An 8111-nucleotide genomic window follows, 5' to 3' on the forward strand; every position below is an offset into this window, starting at 1 on the left:
TCATGTTGGGGATCAAACCCTGGATATATGTTCTCATACCTTTTCCTCAGCTGACATCCTAAGTCTTAGAGCTTTCTTATTAGCAATATAATGGGCATTTGCCTTCCACATTGTGGAAGAACTACACAGGTCAACTTGTTTTGTTCCAGCCATCCAAGTTCTGGTTCATGTACCATCCTTACTGAGTTCTGAGAAGCCTAAAATTAAGGACTTAAAATTCCTACCATAAAGGAAGTGTAGTTACCTGCCTTATTTCTGCAGATAGTAAGTGCATAAAACTTGATGATAATGTAAGTACCAAAAATGTTAATGGAATAAAGCATTACAATCTGTTAGATATATAACTTAATTTGAATGAAGTCTACTTCTACCTCTTAAGTATTTCTTTTTCAATTTATTCCATTACTTTCATATATATGTATCTTACAGAGTGAATGGAACATACTGACAGTCGACTGGTTGGTAGCCTTCCATGAGGAAACACAGTCAGTTGCAGGGCGGGTAGCAAGGATGATAGCGTCCTCCAATCCTGAATTCGACATAAGGAAAAATCAGGAGAGATGTAAAATGGGCTGTCAATTCTCTATCACCCATCTTACACCATCATGCAAGATCAATATCTACCTCATTCGCTGGATCAGTGCTGGGTCCCCAGCTATTTTCAGTCCATATTAATGACTTGGATGAAGTGACAGAAAGTAACATATTTAAGTTTGCTGATGATACCAAGCTCGATGGAAAGGTAAGCTGCAGGGAGGACGTAGAGAGGCTGTAAAGAGATATAGACAGCTTAAGTGAATGGGCAACAAGATGGCAAATAGAGTATAATGTAGGAAAGTGTGAAGTTGTTCACTTTGGTCACATAAATAGAAAAGCAGATTTTTTTTTTAAAAAGGTGTGAAACGGGTAAGTGTTGATGTTCAGAGAGACTTGGGGGTACTCGTACAAGGAACACACAAAGTTAACATGCAGGTGCAGCAGGCTATTAGGAAGGCAAATGGTATGTTGGCCTTTATTGCAAGGGAATTGGAGTACAGGGATAAAGAAGTCTTACTAAAATTGTACAGGGCTTTGTTGAGACCACACCTGGAATACTGTGTGCAGTTTTGGTCTCCACATTTAAGAAAGGATGTCCTTGCACTGGAGGCAGTGCAGTGAAGATTTACTTAATTGGTCCCTGGGATGAGGGGGTTGACCTATGATGAGAGGCTGAGCAAATTGGGCATATATTTTCTGAAATTTAGAAGAAAGAGAGGCGATCTAATTGAGACATTGATTCTGAAAGGGCTTGATAGGGTAGAAGCTGAGAGATTGTTTCCGCTGGTCAGGGAGTCTTGAATGTGGGGGCATAGTCTCAGGATAAGAGGCCGATCATTCGGGACTGACATGAAGAGAAATTACCACACTCAAAGGTCAGTGAGGCGGTGGCGGCGAGCAACAGCCTGCCCACCCCAAGGCCCTTAAATAGCCAATTAATGGCCACTTAAGGGCCTCCACTCATCACCACGGGGATTTTATGTTTGGCTGGCAGGCGGCTGAGGCCTCAGAAAAGCCACCTGATAAAACTAGGGAGCGTTCTGGTAGGCTTGGTGGGGGGCCTTCCTGTTCGGGCACCCTGTGCCCCACGGAAGGCTATGCCCAAAGCCCCAACTACCTGCAATGCACAGCACACCCCCTCCCCACTAACCAACCCCCCTTGCCTTGCCGGGGTCCGACTGATTGCCCCTGGCAAGGCCTCAAAAACTTACCTCTTTTCCCAGGCCGTTCATCATCTTTGTCCTGCAGCTGGTTGTAGTCCCAGCAGTGGCTACCGCTCCCGGTGACGCTGCTGGGACTAAGAGCTGCTGGCCCACTAATTGACCAGCAGCTCCATTAGGTGGGACCTCCTGCCTCAAGGCCGTGAAAGTCCCGCCTATGACCAGTTAAAGAGCCTGGGGACTGTAAAATCTGGTCTAGATCCCCAGGCCTGGCAGAGGAAGAGGCAGACTCACCACTGACTTCTCAGCCGGTGGACGGGTCACCCCACGCACTGTAAAATCCAGCCCAAAGGGTTGTGAATCTTTGGAATTCTCTACCCCAGAGGTTTGTGGATGCTCTATCGTTGAATACATTTAAGGTTGGGGTAGATAGATTTTTGGTGACGCAGGGAATCAAGGGATATTGGGAGTGGGCAGGAAAGTGGAATTGAAGCCCAAGATCAGCTATGATCGTATTGAATGGCGGAACAGGCTCAATGGGCCATGCAGTCTACTACCGCTCCTATTTCTTGTGTTCTTGGATTACCAATAAGTAACAACATACGAGACCTTACTAAAGGAGGTGCAGGAACAGAGACCTGGGTGTATATGTGCACAAATCGTTGAATATGGCAGGGCAGGTTGAGAAAGTAGTTAAAAAGGCATATAGGATCCAGGGCTTTATGAAGAGAGGCATAGAGTACAAAAGCAAGGAAAGTATGATGAACCTTTTATAAAGCATTAGTTGGGTCTCAATTGGAGCCTTGTATCTAATTCTGGGCATTGCATTTTAGGAAGGATGTGAGGTTTTAGAGAGGGTGCAGAAAAGATTTACGAGAATAGTTCTAGAAATGAGGGACTCCAGTTAACAGGATAAATTGGAGAAGCTGGGGCTGTTCTCCTGAGGGAAGGGTAAGTTGAGAAGAGATTTGATAGAGGTGCTCAAAATAATGAAGACTCTAGACAGAGAGTGAGAAACTGTTCTCATTGGTGGAAGGGCCAAGAACCATAGGACACCAATTTAAGATGAATGGCAAAAGAACCAAAAGGCGACATAAGGAAACTTTTTTATTTAGTGAGTGGTTCAAATCTGGAATGTACTGCCCAAGATGGCAGTGGAGGCAGATTCAATTGTGGTTTTCTTAAGGGAATTGGATAAAAGTTTTTAAAAATTGCAAGGTTACAGGAGAAAGACAGGGGAGTGGGACTAGCTGAATTGCTCTGGCGGAGAACCCACGTAGACTCGACGGGCTGAATAGTTACAACACAGAAGGCGGCCATTCTATCAGCTGAACTTTCCTAGCCCTGTAGTGGCAGGCTTGGAGGAGGGAGACTGGGAAAAAAGGAGGAGCCACATCGGGACGGCTCCCTGACACATTCCTGCCATTGGGAAGCTTTCCGAGGTGCAAGCTGGGAATAGGATTGGTTGCCCGCTCCACAGAGGTGGGCAGGCAATTAAGATGTTTAAGGCCCCAATTAGGGGCAATCTTGAGGGCTCGCCAGCTTTTTGCCACCAGTGGAGCAGCACCCCTGCCAGCTGAATGGAGGCAGCCTCCCTCTGGCAGGCCGGGGTCCATCAAAGGCAGAGGCTCCATGCCCCAAAGAGGGAGCTGCGGGCAGGCAAGGCACACCCAGGGCCCAAACAAACAATTCACCAGGAGAGGACCGTTCCCTCTGCTCCAAGAAGCCCAACAGCTTCACCCTTCATAATTTTTAATTTGGGCCCATGCCTTTGAGGGCGCCTTCATGTTGAGGCTCCTCATAGTCCACTACCTCCTCAGCAACGTCCACTTCTCCTGGTGGAACTGCTGAGGCTCCAGAGCTGCCGGGCCTGTGATTGGGCTGGCAGTATTGAGAGCCCGCCTGTCGCCCTTTTCGCCTGCTTCGACAGAGAATCCAATCCCCATTTAATTTCTCCAAAATCCACCAACTGGGGGAGGGGGCATTTCTGGGCTATGCTTTTAAGAGGATAATTGAAAGGCAAAGTTCAAATCTACAGAAACTGAAATGGCCGAATTCAAATTGACTACACTAAATTCTCAGGAAAAGAAAAGGGAAATATTTACTGTATTGATTCATTTCTGTCAGTCTAGAAGCCAGGTGTCAGGATCAAGACAATCACCAACACCTGAAGATAGGCTGAAGAGTAGCTCAAATTTTCAGGGAGTTCTATGTGTATACACACACAAACACACATACCTTTTAAAGGACATAAAAGTATCAAAATTGTTTTAACCTTGATTTATCCATTGAACATAATGTCCAGCTTTTTCCTTTATACAACGTGCCTGAACAAAAGAGGGATCATTTGCTGGCCACAGCAAATTTGCTGATGTGGCATTTTTGTTTTGTTTGTTTTTAAGGAGACTTCTGGATCTAATCAGTACAATGCAAAGAAAATGTAACATTTTTCATTTCCAAGGCATGACTTTTGAAGTGCCGTGGTCTTAAAAGGAATTCAAATACAACTAATAATCGCAGGTCGTGGCCAAAATCAAAGTTTTCAGTGTTCTCTAGACAACAGCGAATCTGTGCCCTTTGTTAGAAAATGGTTTAAAGTTGCTTTATTGCAACCCAATAAACTTCATCCAATTAGTCTTCCTTCAAACACATTCCTGTGTGAACTTGGACTGAACGGGAACATGAGAGAGCATTAAAGAAGCTCAATCCCACCTGTTCAGGACAACATGTGCACATTTCATTGGCATTGCTTCAATGCCTTCAGTGGGAGAGGCAAGTGTTTACATAATCCTTGCACTGTCAATGTCTCTTACAAAAGAATATATTTGACATTAAATCACACCAGTAAACATCCGCAATATAAAATTAGACAGAATCCTATGTAAGAATATGGTGCATATGATCAGTGTTATGGAACCAGGAGGAAGTCTCAGAAGGAGTACAACCTATTCTTTATCAGTCCTTAGTTCATAACCACTACATAATACAGTAACTTTCCATAAATTTGCTGGTCGGCAGAGCATGAGTTAACTTGTATTTCACTCCAAGACCCCTGGTTTAAATTAGCTGGTGAGAGGGTAAATGAATGTCCGGGGTTGACTATTTGCTTTTGGCTAACAGTCGATCTAAAATAATTCCCCTGGACGGTAAAGAGTTAAAAAAGGAAGCAATTACTGATTGAATACCTGCCTTATAGTATTAGCTAGTGTTGTTAAAGAGATCAATATTATTCTATTCCTTCAGCATTCATTTTTCAAATCAATTTCAGTCTGGAAAGCTCATGAGAATGAATGATTTACATGATAAAAATTATTTTTCACTTAGAGACACTGCATCCAATTGAAAGCCATTAGAATTTGATGCCATTTAGACTTGAGGAATTTTTTAAGGCCCATAGAGTAAGCTGCACCATTGCACAAGTAAAACAAACAAGCTGGCTGTGGTAAAAGGCAGCACATTAAAATAAAGAGTAATAAGCATTAAGTTACACCAAATATTAATCACTTTAAAACCATCTACATCACTTCACATCAGGAAATAATTTTGTTCTGAGCAGTATTAGGCCTTGCCACTCAAAATAATCACCTTGGCACAAGAGTCAAATAACAATTCCTGTTCATTTTTCACTTCTTGACTGAGTGCACTAATCCTTAAAAGACTCTTTTCCCGACTGTTTTCCATTTGTGGCTCTTGAATACAATCAGTTTTGAGTTGCTGCTTGGTGAGATTTAGAAAATTAGAGGCCTGCACGTAGACTCATAATCCAAGCCTGAGCCTTGACGTTCTAGGGTTTTAACAGTTGATCAATGAATCACAAAAAGACTGTGTCAGCATTAAAGAAGGTATCAATTTAAACTTTAGAAATACATTATCTAGTTTCCACAGGTCCTATTTTCTTGTTCTGAGGTAATATACATCTCCAGTTTAAATACATAAATACACACCTCAATAATTGTTCTGAATCTCACAGTAGCCAAATGTTTGGCAAGTGGAATAGAATATGAATGCAGGCAATTAAGATTCTGTAAATGTTTTAAAATTTATTTTACATTTTTAGACTCACCATGTTCAGTAGGTAGTTAGTCCACCAGGGCTTGGTGGTAGGGGGCCTCTAACTGCTTTCAGGCCCCTTGGGTTGAAGGGGAGGGCTGCACAGGAGTTCGTCAAGGTTCCCTTTCCAGGTTGTTATCCAGTGATCTCTGATGGAAGCAAAAATTAAGCACAGGACAAAGCTATTAAACAGCAGGGCTGCAAGGCTCAAACTTTAATAAGGGCAGCTTGGGTGGGATTGGAGCAATCTCATAGAACTGTGTCATGGCAAGGAATCAGTGTTCTCGGGAGAGGTTGCGAGAAGAAAATTGCCAAGAAGAAAAATACTATTTGTGCGTTCTGGTCTTGTGAACACTAACGAGCTCTAGGAATGCTGTTCATGGTTGGTCAAAGATACACAGTTTTATAAAGACAAGAGCATCATAACATGTAGCACATGTACCACAGCTACCACACAAAGTTCATGGACGTGCAGCTAAACGCTATCAGGAGGTCAGTGTCAGCAACACCTAAGTTCACTCCAAGTAAGTGTCTCCTGCTGCTGCCCCACATTGCCACCCCTGCCATTCACCGCCATGCCATCATGTTCTATGATATGGAAAAAGTCATCAGCAACACTGACCTTCCCATTCACAAAAACTTGAAAAAAACCACCATGAAAGCACTTAATCTCGCTCGGCAATTCTGGGAGATGGCAGCTATCAACCCATTACCCAGATGGACAGAATTGTGGGAAGCAGGCAGCATATAAAAAAAAACCTCATCATTGATCCAACAGCAGAGGTCTCTGGCTCCAACCTCCCTCAAAGACAGTGGACCGTGCTCAAACGAATCCACATTGGGCATGGTCGATGCGGCCACCTGCTCCACAAGTGGAAGATGAGGGACAACCTGTGTCATGAGTCCCAGACCATTGAACGCATATCAGATCAACCTGCCCACTATGCTCTCTTGCAGGAGGCACCTCATTTCTCCATGCAGCATCTCAGGATTCCATCAAATGGATAGCCAAACTAGACATCCCATTATAATCTTTTCCCATCATACAAAACCATATGCAGTGTTGTGTAATTTAAGCTGTCCCGTTGAGCCTACAGATGGAATGATTACACATGCTATGAAATGCACAGTATGGATAATTTAAAAACTGGATGGCTCTTTTTTTTAAAAAAAAAGTGTTTAGTCACACTAAAAGAAATGAGGCAATTGATTTTCGGAATGCTGTGTCCCCATGCTTTAAAATATATTTTTTGGGTGTTAATACTAAGGTCTCAAAATGGCGGCCAAGAAGCATGCAGACATTTCCAGCTGGAAGTTCGCTGCTTGACACATTGCGTAAGAAAAATTAATCAACACCCACCCCCTGGCTCAGCATTCCCTGGTGCCAACTATATCCCCTGGCCCCGTGGCTCCCTCCCCAACCCACTTACCTCGGTTTCCCCTAACTGCCCACCCAGTGTTCCCTGGCTCCACGACCTCCAGCTTCGAGATCCACTTACCTCACATGTACACCAGCAGCGAACAGCTTTTCCGCTAGCCTGCACCAGCAGGCTCTGAGACGGCACCAGCTCCATTATAATAAGGACCAAGGGGAGCTTCAGGCCTCACCATTCAAATACAGGGAACATACCTGTGCACTCAGAAATCTTTCATATTATTCTGTGTAACTTTTTACAAGTTAGGAGCATTTTTACATTCTGTATTCTCAATGGGGCACTTGGTAAACAGTGGGCTAAAGAGTTGATTGTCTTGAAGCATCTTGTTTCCTCTATTAGGAATACCAGTACTTAGTTCATGCTGCCAATATGACAGCCACATGTTTGGCCTCAGCTTGCTATAATATGTTGCACATGTATTCGACAGTTTGGAAATGAGTACAAATGTGTAAAATGACTAAGGCCAAATTTTCAGAAACAGTTTTTATCATCAATAAATAGTTCCAGTAGTTTAGCTTAGAGATACAGCACTGTAACAGGCCCTTCGGCCCACCGAGTCTGTGCCGACCATCAACCTCCCATTTATACTAATCCTACTCTAATTCCATATTCCTACCACATCCCCACATTTCCCTACCACCTACCTATACTAGGGGCAATTGCTAATGGCCAATTTACCTATCAACCTGCAAGTCTTTGGCATGTGGGAGGAAACCGGAGCACCCGGAGGAAACCCACGCAGACACAGGGAGAACTTGCAAACTCCACACAGGCAGTACCCAGAATTGAACCCGGGTCGCTGGAGCTGTGAGGCTGCGGTGCTAACCACTGCGCCACTGTGCAGTAATTGTATATATTTTTTAAATGCCACACACCATGATGTATAATTGTCGCCAATGCTCTGGAAACAATGTGGACTTAATGCATG

Source organism: Heterodontus francisci, chromosome 22, assembly GCF_036365525.1.
Source record: "Heterodontus francisci isolate sHetFra1 chromosome 22, sHetFra1.hap1, whole genome shotgun sequence".
In the NCBI taxonomy this organism is placed as follows: Eukaryota; Metazoa; Chordata; class Chondrichthyes; order Heterodontiformes; family Heterodontidae; genus Heterodontus; species Heterodontus francisci.